At 40.6% G+C, this 20,217-nt stretch overlaps 1 protein-coding gene across 2 annotated transcripts in view; it reads right to left on the reverse strand.

Moving 5' to 3' along the window:
- Positions 1-20,217, reverse strand: part of LOC134927888 (cadherin-9-like) — a 372,116-nt gene that overhangs the window by 13,172 nt on the left and 338,727 nt on the right. The gene's annotated exons all lie outside the window — the stretch shown is intronic.

A 20,217-nucleotide genomic window follows, 5' to 3' on the forward strand; every position in this document is an offset into this window, starting at 1 on the left:
TGTGCACAACAACTAAATTACACCACAGGTATGGATGGATAGTATACTTGACGACACAGAGGTAGGTTTAGCAGTGGACTACTGTACCGTACTGCTATATATTATATACTGGTGGTCAGCAAAATTATGCACTGTCCTCCTACTATATATACTGCGCACAACAACTAAAATGAACCACAGGTATGGATGGATAGTATACTTGACAACACAGAGGCAGATAGAGCAGTGGACTACTAGAGATGAGCGCCTGAAATTTTTCGGGTATTGTGTTTTGGTTTTGGGTTCGGTTCCGCGGCCGTGTTTTGGGTTCGAACGCGTTTTGGCAAAACCTCACCGAATTTTTTTTGTCGGATTCGGGTGTGTTTTGGATTCGGGTGTTTTTTTCAAAAAACACTAAAAAACAGCTTAAATCATAGAATTTGGGGGTCATTTTGATCCCAAAGTATTATTAACCTCAAAAACCATAATTTACACTCATTTTCTGTCTATTCTGAATACCTCACACCTCACAATATTATTTTTAGTCCTAAAATTTGCACCGAGGTCGCTGTGTGAGTAAGATAAGCGACCCTAGTGGCCGACACAAACACCGGGCCCATCTAGGAGTGGCACTGCAGTGTCACGCAGGATGTCCCTTCCAAAAAACCCTCCCCAAACAGCACATGACGCAAAGAAAAAAAGAGGCGCAATGAGGTAGCTGTGTGAGTAAGATTAGCGACCCTAGTGGCCGACACAAACACCGGGCCCATCTAGGAGTGGCACTGCAGTGTCACGCAGGATGGCCCTTCCAAAAAACCCTCCCCAAACAGCACATGACGCAAAGAAAAAAAGAGGCGCAATGAGGTAGCTGTGTGAGTAAGATTAGCGACCCTAGTGGCCGACACAAACACCGGGCCCATCTAGGAGTGGCACTGCAGTGTCACGCAGGATGTCCCTTCCAAAAAACCCTCCCCAAACAGCACATGACGCAAAGAAAAAAAGAGGCGCAATGAGGTAGCTGTGTGAGTAAGATTAGCGACCCTAGTGGCCGACACAGAGGTAGCCACAGCCGTGAACTACCGCACTGTACTGTGTCTGCTGCTAATATATAGACTGGTTGATAAAGAGATAGTATACTCGTAACTAGTATGTATGTATGTATAAAGAAAGAAAAAAAACCCACAGTTAGGTGGTATATACAATTATGGACGGGCTGCCGAGTGCCGACACAGAGGTAGCCACAGCCGTGAACTACCGCACTGTACTGTGTCTGCTGCTAATATATAGACTGGTTGATAAAGAGATAGTATACTCGTAACTAGTATGTATGTATAAAGAAAGAAAAAAAAACCACGGTTAGGTGGTATATACAATTATGGACGGGCTGCCGAGTGCCGACACAGAGGTAGCCACAGCCGTGAACTACCGCACTGTACTGTGTCTGCAGCTAATATATAGACTGGTTGATAAAGAGATAGTATACTCGTAACTAGTATGTATGTATAAAGAAAGAAAAAAAAACCACGGTTAGGTGGTATATACAATTATGGACGGGCTGCCGAGTGCCGACACAGAGGTAGCCACAGCCGTGAACTACCGCACTGTACTGTGTCTGCTGCTAATATATAGACTGGTTGATAAAGAGATAGTATACTCGTAACTAGTATGTATGTATAAAGAAAGAAAAAAAAACCACGGTTAGGTGGTATATACAATTATGGACGGGCTGCCGAGTGCCGACACAGAGGTAGCCACAGCCGTGAACTACCGCACTGTACTGTGTCTGCAGCTAATATATAGACTGGTTGATAAAGAGATAGTATACTCGTAACTAGTATGTATGTATAAAGAAAGAAAAAAAAACCACGGTTAGGTGGTATATACAATTATGGACGGGCTGCCGAGTGCCGACACAGAGGTAGCCACAGCCGTGAACTACCGCACTGTACTGTGTCTGCTGCTAATATATAGACTGGTTGATAAAGAGATAGTATACTCGTAACTAGTATGTATGTATAAAGAAAGAAAAAAAAACCATGGTTAGGTGGTATATACAATTATGGACGGGCTGCCGAGTGCCGACACAGAGGTAGCCACAGCCGTGAACTACCGCACTGTACTGTGTCTGCTGCTAATATAGACTGGTTGATAAAGAGATAGTATACTACTAATATTATATATACTGGTGGTCAGGTCACTGGTCACTAGTCACACTGGCAGTGGCACTCCTGCAGCAAAAGTGTGCACTGTTTAATTTTAATATAATATTATGTACTCCTAGCTCCTGCTATAACCTATAACTGGCACTGCAGTAGTGCTCCCCAGTCTCCCCCACAATTATAAGCTGTGTGAGCTGAGCAGTCAGACAGATATATAATATATATAGATGATGCAGCACACTGGCCTGAGCCTGAGCAGTGCACACAGATATGGTATGTGACTGACTGAGTCACTGTGTGTATCGCTTTTTTCAGGCAGAGAACGGATATATTAAATAAACTGCACTGTGTGTCTGGTGGTCACTCACTATATAATATATTATGTACTCCTGGCTCCTGCTATAACCTATAACTGGCACTGCAGTAGTGCTCCCCAGTCTCCCCCACAATTATAAGCTGTGTGAGCTGAGCAGTCAGACAGATATATATAATATTATTTATATATAGATAATAGATGATGCAGCACACTGGCCTGAGCCTGAGCAGTGCACACAGATATGGTATGTGACTGAGTCACTGTGTGCTGTGTATCGCTTTTTTCAGGCAGAGAACGGATTATAAATAAAACTGGTGGTCACTGGTCACTATCAGCAAAACTCTGCACTGTACTCAGTACTCCTAATGCTCCCCAAAATTAGTAAATCAAGTGTCTCTCTAATCTATTCTAAACGGAGAGGACGCCAGCCACGTCCTCTCCCTATCAATCTCAATGCACGTGTGAAAATGGCGGCGACGCGCGGCTCCTTATATAGAATCCGAGTCTCGCGATAGAATCCGAGCCTCGCGAGAATCCGACAGCGTCATGATGACGTTCGGGCGCGCTCGGGTTAACCGAGCAAGGCGGGAAGATCCGAGTCGCTCGGACCCGTGAAAAAAAACATGAAGTTCTGGCGGGTTCGGATTCAGAGAAACCGAACCCGCTCATCTCTATGGACTACTATACCGTACTGCTATATATTATATACTGGTGGTCAGCAAAATTCTGCACTGTCCTCCTACTATATATACTGCGCACAACAACTAAAATGAACCACAGGTATGGATGGATAGTATACTTGATGACACAGAGGTAGGTAGAGCAGTGGACTACTGTACCATACTGCTATATATTATATACTGGTGGTCAGCAAAATTCTGCACTGTCCTCCTACTATATAAACTGCGCACAACAACTAAAATGCACCACAGGTATGGATGGATAGTATACTTGACGACACAGAGGAAGGTAGAGCAGTGGACTACTGTACCGTACTGCTATATATTATATAGTGGTGGTCAGCAAAATTCTGCACTGTCCTCCTACTATATATACTGCGCACAACAATTAAAATGCACCACAGGTATGGATGGATAGTATACTTGACAACACAGAGGTAGGTAGAGCAGTGGACTACTGTACCGTACTGCTATATATTATATACTGGTGGTCAGCAAAATTCAGCACTATCCTCCTACTATATATACTGTGCAAAACTTAAATGCACCACAGGTATGGATGGATAGTATACTTGACAACACAGAGGTAGGTAGAGCAGTGGACTACTGTACCGTACCGCTATATATTATATACTGGTAGTCAGCAAAATTCTGCACTTTCCTCCTACTATATATACTGCGCACAACAACTAAAATGCACCACAGGTATGGATGGATAGTATACTTGACAACACAGAGGTAGGTAGAGCAGTGGACTACTGTACCGTACTGCTATATATTATATACTGGTAGTCAGCAAAATTCTGTACTGTCCTCCTACTATATATACTGTGCACAACATCTAAAATGAACCACAGGTATGGATGGATAGTATACTTGACGACACAGAGGTAGGTTTAGCAGTGGACTACTGTACCGTACTGCTATATATTATATACTGGTGGTCAGCAAAATTCTGCACTATCCTCCTACTATATAAACTGCGCACAACAACTAAAATTCACCACAGGTATGGTTGAATAGTATACTTGACGACACAGAGGTAGGTAGAGTAGTGGACTACTATACCGTACTGCTATATATTATTTGCTGGTGGTCAGCAAAATTCTGCACTGTCCTCCTACTATATATATAGTGCAAAACTTAAATGCACCACAGGTATGGATGGATAGTATACTTGACGACACAGAGGTAGGTAGAGCAGTGGACTTCTGTACCGTGTGCTATATATTAAATAATGGTGGTCAGCAAAATTCTGCACTGTCCTCCTACTATATATACTGTGCAAAAAAAACTAATATGAACCTCAGGTATGGATGGATAGTATACTTGACGACACAGAGGTAGGTAGAGCAGTGGACTACTGTACCGTACTGCTATATATTAAATACTGGTGGTCAGCAAAATTCTGCACTGTCCTCCTACTATATATACTGTGCAAAAAAAACTAAAATGAACCTCAGGTATGGATGGATAGTATACTTGACGACACAGAGGTAGGTAGAGCAGTGGACTACTGTACCGTACTGCTATATATTAAATACTGGTGGTCAGCAAAATTCTGCACTGTCCTCCTACTATATATACTGTGCACAAAAACTAAAATGAACCTCAGGTATGGATGGATTGTATACTTGACGACACAGAGGTAGGTTTAGCAGTGGACTATTGTACCGTACTGCTATATATTATATACTGGTGGTCAGCAAAATTATGCACTGTCCTCCTACTATATAAACTGCGCACAACAACTAAAATGAACCACAGGTATGGATGAATAGTATACTTGATGACACAGAGGTAGGTAGAGCAGTGGACTACTGTACCGTACTGCTATATATTATATACTGGTGGTCAGCAAAATTCTGCACTGTACTCCTACTATATATATTGCGCACAACAACTAAAATGCACAACAGGTATGGATGGATAGTATACTTGACAACACAGAGGTAGGTAGAGCAGTGGACTACTGTACCATACTGCTATATATTATATACTGGTGGTCAGCAAAATTCTGCACTGTCCTCCTACTATATATACTGCGCACAACAATTAAAATGCACCACAGGTATGGATTGATAGTATACTTGACAACACAGAGGTAGGTAGAGCAGTGGACTACTGTACCGTACTGCTATATATTATATACTGGTGGTCAGCAAAATTCAGCACTATCCTCCTACTATATATACTGTGCAAAACTTAAATGCACCACAGGTATGGATGGGTAGTATACTTGAATACACAGAGGTAGGTAGAGCAGTGGACTACTGTACCGTACTGCTATATATTATATACTGCTGGTCAGCAAAATTCTGCACTGTCCTCCTACTATATATACTGCGCACAACAACTAAAATGCACCACAGGTATGGATGGATAGTATACTTGATGACACAGAGGTAGGTAGAGCAGTGGACTATTGTACCGTACTGCTATATATTATATTCTGGTGGTCAGCAAAATTATGCACTGTCCTCCTACTATATATATTGCGCACAACAAATAAAATGCACCACAGGTATGGATGGATAGCATACTTGACGACACAGAGGTAGGTAGAGCTGTGGACTACTGTACCGTACTGCTATATATTATATACTGGTGGTCAGTAAAATTCTGCACTATCCTCCTACTATATAAACTGCGCAAAACTTAAATGCACCACAGGGATGGATAGTATACTTGACAACACAGAGGTAGGTAGAGCAGTGGACTACTGTACCATACTGCTATATATTATATACTGGTGGTCAGCAAAATTCTGCACTGTCCTCCTACTATATATACTGTGCACAACAACTAAAATGAACCACAGGTATGGATGGATAGTATGCTTAGCGACACAGAGGTAGGTAGAGCAGTGGATTACAGTACCGTACTGCTATATATTATATACTGGTGGTCAGCAAAATTCTGCACTGTCCTCCTACTATATATAAAGTGCAAAACTTAAATGCACCACAGGTATGGATGGATAGTATACTTGATGACACAGAGGTAGGTAGAGCAGTGGACTTCTGTACCGTACTGCTATATATTAAATACTGGTGGTCAGCAAAATTCTGCACTGTCCTCCTACTATATACACTGTGCACAAAAACTAAAATGAACCTCAGGTATGGATGGATAGTATACTTGACGACACAGAGGTAGGTTTAGCAGTGGACTACTGTACCAGACTGCTATATATTATATACTGGTGGTCAGCAAAATTATGCACTGTCCTCCTACTATATAAACTGCGCACAACAACTAAAATGCACCACAGGTATGGATGGATAGTATACTTGACAACACAGAGGTAGGTAGAGCAGTGGACTACTGTACCGTACTGCTATATATTATATACTGGTGGCCAGCAAAATTCTGCACTGTCCTACTACTATATATACTGTGCAAAACTTAAATGCACCACAGGTATGGATGGATAGTATACTTGACGACACAGAGATAGGTAGAGCAGTGGACTACTGTACCGTACTGCTATATATTATATACTGGTGGTCAGCAAAATTCTGCACTGTCCTCCTACTATATATACTGCGCACAACAACTAAAATGCACCACAGGTATGGATGGATAGTATACTTGACTACGAAGAGGTAGGTAGAGCAGTGGACTACTGTACCGTACTGCTATATATTATATACTGGTAGTCAGCAAAATTCTGCACCTTCCTCCTACTATATATACTGCGCACAACAACTAAAATGCACCACAGTTATGGATGGATAGTATACTTGACAACACAGAGGTAGGTAGAGCAGTGGACTACTGTACCGTACTGCTATATATTATATACTGGTAGTCAGCAAAATTCTGTACTGTCCTCCTACTATATATACTGTGCACAACATCTAAAATGAACCACAGGTATGGATGGATAGTATACTTGACGACACAGAGGTAGGTTTAGCAGTGGACTACTGAACCGTACTGCTATATATTATACTGGTGGTCAGCAAAATTCTGCACTATCCTCCTACTATATAAACTGCGCACAACAACTAAAATTCACCACAGGTATGGTTGAATAGTATACTTGACGACACAGAGGTAGGTAGAGTAGTGGACTACTGTACCGTACTGCTATATATTATATACTGGTGGTCAGCAAAATTCTGCACTGTCCTCCTACTATATATACTGTGCACAAAAACTAAAATGTACCTCAGGTATGGATGGATTGTATACTTGACGACACAGAGGTAGGTTTAGCAGTGGACTATTGTACCGTACTGCTACATATTATATACTGGTGGTCAGCAAAATTATGCACTGTCCTCCTACTATATAAACTGCGCACAACAACTAAAATGCACCACAGGTATGGATGAATAGTATACTTGACGACACAGAGGTAGGTAGAGCAGTGGACTACTGTACCATACTGCTATATATTATATACTGGTGGTCAGCAAAATTCTGCACTGTCCTCCTACTATATATACTGTGCACAACAACTAAAATGAACCACAGGTATGGATGGATAGTATACTTAGCGACACAGAGGTAGGTAGAGCAGTGGATTACAGTACCTTACTGCTATATATTATATACTGGTGGTCAGCAAAATTCTGCACTGTCCTCCTACTATATATAAAGTGCAAAACTTAAATGCACCACAGGTTTGGATGGATAGTATACTTGATGACACAGAGGTAGGTAGAGCAGTAGACTTCTGTACCGTACTGCTATATATTAAATACTGGTGGTCAGCAAAATTCTGCACTGTCCTCCTACTATATACACTGTGCACAAAAACTAAAATGAACCTCAGGTATGGATGGATAGTATACTTGACGACACAGAGGTAGGTTTAGCAGTGGACTACTGTACCAGACTGCTATATATTATATACTGGTGGTCAGCAAAATTATGCACTGTCCTCCTACTATATAAACTGCGCACAACAACTAAAATGCACCACAGGTATGGATGGATAGTATACTTGACAACACAGAGGTAGGTAGAGCAGTGGACTACTGTACCGTACTGCTATATATTATATACTGGTGGCCAGCAAAATTCTGCACTGTCCTACTACTATAAATACTGTGCAAAACTTAAATGCACCACAGGTATGGATGGATAGTATACTTGACAACACAGAGGTAGGTAGAGCAGTGGACTACTGTACCGTACTGCTATATATTATATACTGGTGGTCAGCATTCTGCACTGTCCTCCTACTATATATACTGCGCACAACAACTTAAATGCACTACAGGTATGGATGGATAGTATTCTTAACGATACAGAGGTAGGTAGAGCAGTAGACTACTGTACTGTACTGCTATATATTATATACTGGTGGTCAGCAAAATTCTGCACTGTCCTCCTACTATATATACTGTGCAAAACTTAAATGCACCACAGGTTTGGATGGATAGTATACTTGACAACACAGAGGTAGGTAGAGCAGTGGACTACTGTACCATACTGCTATATATTATATACTGGTGGTCAGCAAAATTCTGCACTGTCCTCCTACTATATATACTGCGCACAACAATTAAAATGCACCACAGGTATGGATTGATAGTATACTTGACAACACAGAGGTAGGTAGAGCAGTGGACTACTGTACCGTACTGCTATATATTATATACTGGTGGTCAGCAAAATTCAGCACTATCCTCCTACTATATATACTGTGCAAAACTTAAATGCACCACAGGTATGGATGGATAGTATACTTGAATACACAGAGGTAGGTAGAGCAGTGGACTACTGTCCCGTACTGCTATATATTATATACTGCTGGTCAGCAAAATTCTGCACTGTCCTCCTACTATATATACTGCGCACAACAACTAAAATGCACCACAGGTATGGATGGATAGTATACTTGATGACACAGAGGTAGGTAGAGCAGTGGACTATTGTACCGTACTGCTATATATTATATACTGGTGGTCAGCAAAATTCTGCACTGTTCACCTACTATATATACTGCGCACAACAACTAAAATGAACCACAGGTATGGATGGATAGTATACTTGACGACACAGAGGTATGTAGAGCAGTGGACTACTGTACCGTACTGCTTTATATTATATACTGGTGGTCAGTAAAATTATGCACTATCCTCCTACTATATAAACTGCGCAAAACTTAAATGCACCACAGGTATGGATGGATAGTATACTTGACAACACAGAGGTAGGTAGAGCAGTGGACTACTGTACCATACTGCTATATATTATATACTGGTGGTCAGCAAAATTCTGCACTGTCCTCCTACTATATATACTGTGCACAACAACTAAAATGAACCACAGGTATGGATGGATAGTATACTTAGCGACACAGAGGTAGGTAGAGCAGTGGATTACAGTACCGTACTGCTATATATTATATACTGGTGGTCAGCAAAATTCTGCACTGTCCTCCTACTATATATAAAGTGCAAAACTTAAATGCACCACAGGTATGGATGGATAGTATACTTGATGACACAGAGGTAGGTAGAGTAGTGGACTACTGTACCGTACTGCTATATATTATTTACTGGTGGTCAGCAAAATTCTGCACTGTCCTCCAACTATATATATAGTGCAAAACTTAAATGCACCACAGGTATGGATGGATAGTATACTTGACGACACATAGGTAGGTAGAGCAGTGGACTTCTGTACCGTGTGCTATATATTAAATACTGGTGGTCCGCAAAATTCTGCACTGTCCTCCTACTATATATACTGTGCACAATAACTAAAATGAACCTCAGGTATGGATGGATTGTATACTTGATGACACAGAGGTAGGTTTAGCAGTGGATTATTGTACCGTACTGCTATATATTAAATACTGGTGGTCAGCAAAATTCTGCACTGTCCTCCTACAATATATACTGTGCACAAAAACTAAAATGAACCTCAGGTATGGATGGATTGTATACTTGATGACACAGAGGTAGGTTTAGCAGTGGATTATTGTACCGTACTGCTATATATTATATACTGGTGGTCAGCAAAATTATGCACTGTCCTCCTACTATATAAACTGCGCACAACAACTAAAATGCACCACAGGTATGGATGAATAGTATACTTGACGACACAGAGGTAGGTAGAGCAGTGGACTACTGTACCGTACTGCTATATATTATATACTGGTGGTCAGCAAAATTCTGCACTGTTCTCCTACTATATATACTGCGCACAACAACTAAAATGAACCACAGGTATGGATGGATAGTGTACTTGACGACACAGAGGTAGGTAGAGCAGTGGACTACTGTACCGTACTGCTATATATTATATACTGGTGGTCAGTAAAATTCTGCACTATCCTCCTACTATATACACTGCGCAAAACTTAAATGCACCACAGGTATGGATGGATAGTATACTTGACAACACAGAGGTAGGTAGAGCAGTGGACTACTGTACCATACTGCTATATATGATATACTGGTGGTCAGCAAAATTCTGCACTGTCCTCCTACTATATATACTGTGCACAACAACTAAAATGAACCACAGGTATGGATGGATAGTATACTTGACAACACAGAGGTAGGTAGAGCAGTGGACTACTGTACCGTACTGCTATATATTATATACTGGTGGCCAGCAAAATTCTGCACTGTCCTACTACTATATATACTGTGCAAAACTTAAATGCACCACAGGTATGGATGGATAGTATACTTGACGACACAGAGGTAGGTAGAGCAGTGGACTACTGTACCGTACTGCTATATATTATATACTGGTGGTCAGCAAAATTCTGCAATGTCCTCCTACTATATATACTGCGCACAACAACTAAAATGCACCACAGGTATGGATGGATAGTATACTTGACGACGAAGAGGTAGGTAGAGCAGTGGACTACTGTACCGTACTGCTATATATTATATACTGGTAGTCAGCAAAATTCTGCACTTTCCTCCTACTATATATACGGCGCACAACAACTAATATGCACCACAGTTATGGATGGATAGTATACTTGACAACACAGAGGTAGGTAGAGCAGTGGACTTCTGTACCGTACTGCTATATATTATATACTGGTAGTCAGCAAAATTCTGTACTGTCCTCCTACTATATATACTGTGCACAACATCTAAAATGAACCACAGGTATGGATGGATAGTATACTTGACGACACAGAGGTAGGTTTAGCAGTGGACTACTGAACCGTTCTGCTATATATTATACTGGTGGTCAGCAAAATTCTGCACTATCCTCCTACTATATAAACTGCGCACAACAACTAAAATTCACCACAGGTATGGATGAATAGTATACTTGACGACACAGAGGTAGGTAGAGCAGTGGACTACTGTACCGTACTGCTATATATTATATACTGGTGGTCAGCAAAATTCTGCACTGTTCTCCTACTATATATACTGCGCACAACAACTAAAATGAACCACAGGTATGGATGGATAGTGTACTTGACGACACAGAGGTAGGTAGAGCAGTGGACTACTGTACCGTACTGCTATATATTATATACTGGTGGTCAGTAAAATTCTGCACTATCCTCCTACTATATACACTGCGCAAAACTTAAATGCACCACAGGTATGGATGGATAGTATACTTGACAACACAGAGGTAGGTAGAGCAGTGGACTACTGTACCATACTGCTATATATGATATACTGGTGGTCAGCAAAATTCTGCACTGTCCTCCTACTATATATACTGTGCACAACAACTAAAATGAACCACAGGTATGGATGGATAGTATACTTGACAACACAGAGGTAGGTAGAGCAGTGGACTACTGTACCGTACTGCTATATATTATATACTGGTGGCCAGCAAAATTCTGCACTGTCCTACTACTATATATACTGTGCAAAACTTAAATGCACCACAGGTATGGATGGATAGTATACTTGACGACACAGAGGTAGGTAGAGCAGTGGACTACTGTACCGTACTGCTATATATTATATACTGGTGGTCAGCAAAATTCTGCAATGTCCTCCTACTATATATACTGCGCACAACAACTAAAATGCACCACAGGTATGGATGGATAGTATACTTGACGACGAAGAGGTAGGTAGAGCAGTGGACTACTGTACCGTACTGCTATATATTATATACTGGTAGTCAGCAAAATTCTGCACTTTCCTCCTACTATATATACGGCGCACAACAACTAATATGCACCACAGTTATGGATGGATAGTATACTTGACAACACAGAGGTAGGTAGAGCAGTGGACTTCTGTACCGTACTGCTATATATTATATACTGGTAGTCAGCAAAATTCTGTACTGTCCTCCTACTATATATACTGTGCACAACATCTAAAATGAACCACAGGTATGGATGGATAGTATACTTGACGACACAGAGGTAGGTTTAGCAGTGGACTACTGAACCGTTCTGCTATATATTATACTGGTGGTCAGCAAAATTCTGCACTATCCTCCTACTATATAAACTGCGCACAACAACTAAAATTCACCACAGGTATGGTTGAATAGTATACTTGACGACACAGAGGTAGGTAGAGTAGTGGACTACTGTACCGTACTGCTATATATTATTTACTGGTGGTCAGCAAAATTCTACATTGTCCTCCTACTATATATATAGTGCAAAACTTAAATGCACCACAGGTATGCATGTATAGTATACTTGACGACACAGAGGTAGGTAGAGCAGTGGACTTCTGTACCGTGTGCTATATATTAAATACTGGTGGTCAGCAAAATTCTGCACTGTCCTCCTACTATATATACTGTGCAAAAAAAATTAAAATGAACCTCAGGTATGGATGGATAGTATACTTGACGACACAGAGGTAGGTAGAGCAGTGGACTACTGTACCGTACTGCTATATATTAAATACTGGTGGTCAGCAAAATTCTGCACTGTCCTCCTACTATATATACTGTGCACAAAAACTAAAATGTACCTCAGGTATGGATGGATTGTATACTTGACGACACAGAGGTAGGTTTAGCAGTGGACTATTGTACCGTACTGCTATATATTATATACTGGTGGTCAGCAAAATTATGCACTGTCCTCCTACTATATAAACTGCGCACAACAACTAAAATGCACCACAGGTATGGATGAATAGTATACTTGACGACACAGAGGTAGGTAGAGCAGTGGACTACTGTACCGTACTGCTATATATTATATACTGGTGGTCAGCAAAATTCTGCACTGTACTCCTACTATATATACTGCGCACAACAACTAAAATGCACTACAGGTATGGATGGATAGTATACTTGACAACACAGAGGTAGGTAGAGCAGTGGACTACTGTACCGTACTGCTATATATTATATACTGGTGGTCAGCATTCTGCACTGTCCTCCTACTATATATACTGCGCACAACAACTTAAATGCACTACAGGTATGGATGGATAGTATCCTTAACTATACAGAGGTAGGTAGAGCAGTAGACTACTGTACTGTACTGCTATACATTATATACTGGTGGTCAGCAAAATTCTGCACTGTCCTCCTACTATATATACTGTGCAAAACTTAAATGCACCACAGGTTTGGATGGATAGTATACTTGACAACACAGAGGTAGGTAGAGCAGTGGACTACTGTACCATACTGCTATATATTATATACTGGTGGTCAGCAAAATTCTGCACTGTCCTCCTACTATATATACTGCGCACAACAATTAAAATGCACCACAGGTATGGATTGATAGTATACTTGACAACACAGAGGTAGGTAGAGCAGTGGACTACTGTACCGTACTGCTATATATTATATACTGGTGGTCAGCAAAATTCAGCACTATCCTCCTACTATATATACTGTGCAAAACTTAAATGCACCACAGGTATGGATGGATAGTATACTTGAATACACAGAGGTAGGTAGAGCAGTGGACTACTGTACCGTACTGCTATATATTATATACTGCTGGTCAGCAAAATTCAGCACTGTCCTCCTACTATATATACTGCGCACAACAACTAAAATGCACCACAGGTATGGATGGATAGTATACTTGATGACACAGAGGTAGGTAGAGCAGTGGACTATTGTACCGTACTGCTATATATTATATACTGGTGGTCAGCAAAATTATGCACTGTCCTCCTACTATATATATTGCGCACAACAACTAAAATGCACCACAGGTATGGATGGATAGCATACTTGACGACACAGAGGTAGGTAGAGCAGTGGACTACTGTACCGTACTGCTATATATTATATACTGGTGGTCAGCAAAATTCTGCACTGTTCTCCTACTATATATACGGCGCACAACAACTAAAATGAACCACAGGTATGGATGGATAGTATACTTGACGACACAGAGGTAGGTAGAGCAGTGGACTACTGTACCGTACTGCTATATATTATATACTGGTGGTCAGTAAAATTCTGCACTATCCTCCTACTATATAAACTGCGCAAAACTTAAATGCACCACAGGTATGGATGGATAGTATACTTGATGACACAGAGGTAGGTAGAGCAGTGGACTACTGTACCATACTGCTATATATTATATACTGGTGGTAAGCAAAATTCTGCACTGTCCTCCTACTATATATACTGTGCACAACAACTAAAATGAACCACAGGTATGGATGGATAGTATACTTAGCGACACAGAGGTAGGTAGAGCAGTGGATTACAGTACCGTACTGCTATATATTATATACTGGTGGTCAGCAAAATTCTGCACTGTCCTCCTACTATATATAAAGTGCAAAACTTAAATGCACCACAGGTAAGGATGGATAGTATACTTGATGACACAGAGGTAGGTAGAGCAGTGGACTTCTGTACCGTACTGCTATATATTAAATACTGGTGGTCAGCAAAATTCTGCACTGTCCTCCTACTATACACACTGTGCACAAAAACTAAAATGAGCCTCAGGTATGGATGGATAGTATACTTGACGACACAGAGGTAGGTTTAGCAGTGGACTACTGTACCGTACTGCTATATATTATATACTGGTGTTCAGCAAAATTATACACTGTCCTCCTACTATATAAACTGCGCACAACAACTAAAATGCACCACAGGTATGGATGGATAGTATACTTGACAACACAGAGGTAGGTAGAGCAGTGGACTACTGTACCGTACTGCTATATATTATATACTGGTGGTCAGCAAAATTCTGCACTGTCCTCCTACTATATATACTGCGCACAACAACTAAAATGCACCACAGGTATGGATGGATAGTATACTTGACGACGAAGAGGTAGGTAGAGCAGTGGACTACTGTACCGTACTGCTATATATTATATACTGGTAGTCAGCAAAATTCTGCACTTTCCTCCTACTATATATACTGCGCACAACAACTAAAATGCACCACAGGTATGGATGGATAGTATTCTTGACAACACAGAGGTAGGTAGAGCAGTGGACTACTGTACCGTACTGCTATATATTATATACTGGTAGTCAGCAAAATTCTGTACTGTCCTCCTACTATATATACTGTGCACAACATCTAAAATGCACCACAGGTATGGATGGATAGTATACTTGACGACACATAGGTAGGTAGAGCAGTGGACTTCTGTACCGTGTGCTATATATTAAATACTGGTGGTCAGCAAAATTCTGCACTGTCCTCCTACTATATATACTGTGCAAAAAAAACTAAAATGAACCTCAGGTATGGATGGATAGTATACTTGACGACACAGAGGTAGGTAGAGCAGTGGACTACTGTATCGTACTGCTATATATTAAATACTGGTGGTCAGCAAAATTCTGCACTGTCCTCCTACTATATATACTGTGCACAAAAACTAAAATAAACCTCAGGTATGGATGGATTGTATACTTGACGACACAGAGGTAGGTTTAGCAGTGGATTATTGTACCGTACTGCTATATATTATATACTGGTGGTCAGCAAAATTATGCACTGTCCTCCTACTATATAAACTGCGCACAACAACTAAAATGCACCACAGGTATGGATGAATAGTATACTTGACGACACAGAGGTAGGTAGAGCAGTGGACTACTGTACCGTACTGCTATATATTATATACTGGTGGTCAGCAAAATTCTGCACTGTACTCCTACTATATATACTGCGCACAACAACTAAAATGCACAACAGGTATGGATGGATAGTATACTTGACGACACAGAGGTATGTAGAGCAGTGGACTACTGTACCGTACTGCTATATATTATATACTGGTGGTCAGCATTCTGCACTGTCCTCCTACTATATATACTGCGCACAACAACTTAAAAGCACCACAGGTATGGATGGAGAGTATTCTTAACGATACAGAGGTAGGTAGAGCAGTAGACTACTGTACTATACTGCTATATATTATATACTGGTGGTCAGCAAAATTCTGCACTGTCCTCCTACTATATATACTGTGCAAAACTTAAATGCACCACAGGTTTGGATGGATAGTATACTTGACAACACAGAGGTAGGTAGAGCAGTGGACTACTGTACCGTACTGCTATATATTATATACTGGTGGTCAGCATTCTGCACTGTCCTCCTACTATATATACTGCACACAATAACTAAAATGCATCACAGGTATGGATGGATAGTATACTTGACGACAATGAGGTAGGTAGAGCAGTGGACTACTGTACCGTACTGCTATATATTATATACTGGTGGTCAGCAAAATTCAGCACTGTCCTCCTACTATATATACTGCGCACAACAACTAAAATGCACAACAGGTATGGATAAATAGTATACTTGACAACACAGAGGTAGGTAGAGCAGTGGACTACTGTACCGTACTGCTATATATTATATACTGGTGGTCAGCAAAATTCTGCACTGTCCTCCTACTATATAAACTGCGCACAACAACTAAAATGCACTACAGATATGGATGGTTAGTACACTTGACGACACAGAGGTAGGTAGAGCAGTGGACTACTGTACCGTACTGCTATATATTATATACAGGTGGTCAGCAAAATTCTGCACTGTCCTCCTACTATATATATACTGCGCAAAACTTAAATGCACCACAGGTATGGATGGATAGTATACTTGACAACACAGAGGTAGATAGAGAAGTGGACTACTGTACCGTACTGCTCTATATTATATACTGCTGGTCAGCAAAATTATGCACTGTCCTCCTACTATATATACTGCGCACAACAACTAAAATGAACCACAGGTGTGGATGGATAGTATACTTGACGACACAGAGGTAGGTAGAGCAGTGGACTACAGTACCGTACTGCTATATATTATATACTGGTGGTCAGCAAAATTATGCACTGTCCTCCTACTATATATACTGTGCACAAAAACTAAAATGAACCTCAGGAATGGATGGATAGTATACATGACGACACAGAGGTAGGTTTAGCAGTTAACCACTGTACCGAACTGCTATATATTATATACTGGTGGTCAGCAAAATTATGCACAGTCCTCCTACTATATATACTGTGCACAACAACTAAAATGCATCCACAGGAATTGATGGATAGTATACTTGATGACACAGAGGTAGGTAAAGCAGTGGGCTACTGTACCGTACTGCTATATATGATATACTGGTGGTAAGCAAAATTCTGCACTGTCCTCCTACTATATATACTGCGCACAACAATTAAAATGCACCACAGGTATGGATGGATAGTATACTTGACGACACAGAGGTAGGTAGAGCAGTGGACTACTGTACCGTACTGCTATATATTATATACTGGTGGTCAGCAAAATTATGCACTGTCCTCCTATTATATATACTGCGAAATACTTAAATGCACCACAGGTATGGATGGATAGTATTCTTGATGACACAGAGGTAGGTAGAGCAGTGAACTACTGTACCATACTGCTATATATTATATACTGGTGGTCAGCAAAATTCTGTACATTCCTCCTACTATATATACTGCGCACAACAACTTAAATGCACCACAGGTATGGTTGGACAGTATTCTTGATGACACAGAGTTAGGTATAGCAGTGTACTACTGTACCGTAAAGCTATATATTATATACTGGTGGTCAGCAAAATTCTGCACTGTCGTCCTACTATGTATACTGCGCACAATAACTATAATGCATTACAAGTATGGATGGATAGTATACTTGACGACACAGAGTTAGGTAGAGCAGTGGACTAATGTACCGTACTGCTATTAATTATATACTGGTGGTCAGCAAAATTCTGCACTGTCCTCCTACTATATATACTGCGCACAACAATTAAAATGAACCACAGGTATGGATGGATAGTATACTTGACGACACAGAGGTAGGTAGAGCAGTGGACTACTGCACCATACTGCTATGTATTATATACCATTGGTCAGCATAATTATTCACAGTCCTCCTACTATATATACTGCGCACAACAACTAAAATGCATCAACAGGTATGGATGGGTAGTATACTTGATGACACAGAGGTAGGTAGAGCAGTTGACTACTGTACCGTACTGCTATATATTATATACTGGTTGTCAGCAAAATTCTGCACTGTCCTCCTACTATATATACTGCACACAACAACTAAAATGCACCACAGGTATGGATGGATAGTATACTTGATGACACAGAGGTAGGTAGAGCAGTGTACTATTGTACAGTACTGCTATATATTATATACTTGTGGTCAGCAAAATTATGCACTGTCCTCCTACTATATATACTGCGTGAAACTTAAATGCACTACAGGTATGGATGGTTAGTATTCTTGAGGAAACAGAGGTAGGTAGAGCAGTGGACTACTGTACCGTACTGCTATAAATTATATACTGGTGGTCATCTAAATTCTGTACTGTCCTCCTACTATATATACTGTGCACAAAAACTAAAATGCTAAAATGCACCACAGGTATGGATGGATAGTATACTTGACGACACAGAGGTAGGTACAGCAGTTGACTACTGTACTGTACTGCTATATATTATATACTGGTGGTCAGCAAAATTCTGCACTGTCCTCCTACTATATATATTGTGCAAAACTTAAATGCACCACAGGTATGGATGGATAGCTTACTTGATGACACAGAGGTAGGTAGAGCAGTGGACTACTGTACCGTACTGCTATATATTATATACTGGTGGTCAGCAAAATTATGCACTGTCCTCCTACTATATATACTGCGCAAAACTTAAATGCACCACAGGTATGGATGGATAGTATACTTAATGACACATAGGTAGGTAGAGCAGTGGACTACTGTACTGTACTGCTTTATATTATATACTGGTGGTCAGCAAAATTCTGCACTGTCCTCCTACTATATATACTGTGCAAAACTTAAATGCACCACAGGTTTGGATGGATAGTATACTTGACAACACAGAGGTAGGTAGAGCAGTGGACTACTGTACCATACTGCTATATATTATATACTGGTGGTCAGCAAAATTCTGCACTGTCCTCCTACTATATATACTGCGCACAACAATTAAAATGCACCACAGGTATGGATTGATAGTATACTTGACAACACAGAGGTAGGTAGAGCAGTGGACTACTGTACCGTACTGCTATATATTATATACTGGTGGTCAGCAAAATTCAGCACTATCCTCCTACTATATATACTGTGCAAAACTTAAATGCACCACAGGTATGGATGGATAGTATACTTGAATACACAGAGGTAGGTAGAGCAGTGGACTACTGTACCGTACTGCTATATATTATATACTGCTGGTCAGCAAAATTCTGCACTGTCCTCCTACTATATATACTGCGCACAACAACTAAAATGCACCACAGGTATGGATGGATAGTATACTTGATGACACAGAGGTAGGTAGAGCAGTGGACTATTGTACCGTACTGCTATATATTATATACTGGTGGTCAGCAAAATTATGCACTGTCCTCCTACTATATATATTGCGCACAACAACTAAAATGCACCACAGGTATGGATGGATAGCATACTTGACGACACAGAGGTAGGTAGAGCAGTGGACTACTGTACCGTACTGCTATATATTATATACTGGTGGTCAGCAAAATTCTGCACTGTTCTCCTACTATATATACGGCGCACAACAACTAAAATGAACCACAGGTATGGATGGATAGTATACTTGACGACACAGAGGTAGGTAGAGCAGTGGACTACTGTAC

The sequence above is a fragment of the Pseudophryne corroboree genome, chromosome 5 (genome assembly GCF_028390025.1).
Source record: "Pseudophryne corroboree isolate aPseCor3 chromosome 5, aPseCor3.hap2, whole genome shotgun sequence".
In the NCBI taxonomy this organism is placed as follows: domain Eukaryota; kingdom Metazoa; phylum Chordata; class Amphibia; order Anura; family Myobatrachidae; genus Pseudophryne; species Pseudophryne corroboree.